The sequence below is a fragment of the Colobus angolensis genome, unplaced genomic scaffold (genome assembly GCF_000951035.1).
Source record: "Colobus angolensis palliatus isolate OR3802 unplaced genomic scaffold, Cang.pa_1.0 Scaffold443, whole genome shotgun sequence".
Classification (NCBI taxonomy): Eukaryota; Metazoa; Chordata; class Mammalia; order Primates; family Cercopithecidae; genus Colobus; species Colobus angolensis.
The window spans coordinates 553205-554830 of NW_012117855.1; positions in this window are offsets into that span (position 1 = coordinate 553205).

Genomic DNA, 1626 nt, shown 5'->3' on the forward strand with positions numbered 1-1626 from the left:
GTTTCCCCATGTTGGCCAGGCTGATCTTTAACTCCTGACCTCAGGTGGTCCACCCGCCTCAGCCTTCCAAAGTGCTGGGATGACAGATGTGAGCCTCTGCGCCCGGCCAGGAGTCTGATTTGTTAAAAGATCCAATTGCAATATTTAATTTTAAAATGTTGAATGCCTTAGGACCTAAGGTGTAGGTGAAAGATTTACTCACTTCAGGGTGTGTAGGCTGTTGCTGTTTAAACTGATCTCATGAGCTTGGGCTTTGGGAGCGAGAAGAAAGCCTGGGGCCGGCCTGGGGCATGAGAGCAGTTTTTAAAACTCAGAGGCATCCGGGCACGGTGGCTCATATCTGCAGTCCCAATACTTTAGGAGGCCTAGGCAAGCGGATCGCTTGAGCCCAGGAGTTTGGGACTGGCATGGGAAACAGAGCAAGATTCTGTCTCGACAAAAAATTAGGCTGGGCCTGGTGGTTCACACCTGTAACCCCAGCACTTTGGGATGCTGAGGCAGGCAGATCACCTGAGGTCAGGAGTTCAAGACCAGCCTGATCAACGTGGTGAAACACCATCTCTACTAAATATACAAAAATTAGCTGGGCATGGTGGCAGGTGCCTGTAATCCCAGCTACTCGGGAGGCTGAGGCAGGAGAATCGCTTGAACCCAGTTAGGCGGAGCTTGCAGTGAGTCGAGATCACGCCACTGCACTCCACAGCCTGGGCGACAGAGCCAGACCCCGTCTAAACAAAACAAAACGAAACAAAACAAAAACCAATATAGCCAGGCATGGGGGTGCGCCTGTTCCTCCCATTCCCCCGAGCTGTTTCTGTGCTGTGCTTTGGGCCCCCCTCAGCTGGAAGGGAGTCATGTACACTGCCTGTCCCCTAAGGCCGGTGGTTCTCGCACGTTCCCTGGGAACTAGTCAGCAGTGCAGATCCATGGGCCTCGTCCTGCCAGCTGGGGGGACCACGTGGGCTACAGGCCTCCCAGGTGATTTTTATGCACGTGGCTCGCAGTCTGGAGAATGTGTTAAGGGGGTCTGGTGGACCCTCCTTGGGTTCAGGTAAGAGCTGCCTGAGGGAAGAGCAGCTTCTCGCACTCCGGGATGTGGCTGCCTCCTATCCTCTGGTCTCGGTGGGTCCAGGGCATTGAAGCGTGAGGCAGAGCGGTTCCCGTGCACTGGGTGTAGTCTGGTGGCTCTGCTCACTGATTGTCTCGGATGAGTTTGAGAACCATGTGTGTCACCCGACCCCTGGGGCTCCTGTGTCCCCTCCTTGGGCATCCGTGAGCTTTCTCTTAGGTATTCCCTCTCACTCCTAGGTGTCTGTAAGAGTAAGGCATTTTCCTAAAACTTTTTCCAGTTTTTCTTTTCTTTTTTTTGAGACAGAGTTTTGCTCTTGTTGCCCAGGTTGGAGTACAGTGGCGCGATCTCAGCTGACTGCGACCCCTGCCTCCAGGGTGCAAGTGATTCTCTGCCTCAGCCTCTCGAGTAGCTGGGATTACAGGCACCTGCTGTCATGCCCGGCTAATTTTGTATTTTTAGTAGAGATGGTTTCACCATCCTGGCGAGGCTGGTGTTGAACTCCTGACCTCGTGATCCACCCGCCTCGTCTTCCCAAAGTGCTGGGATTACAGGCG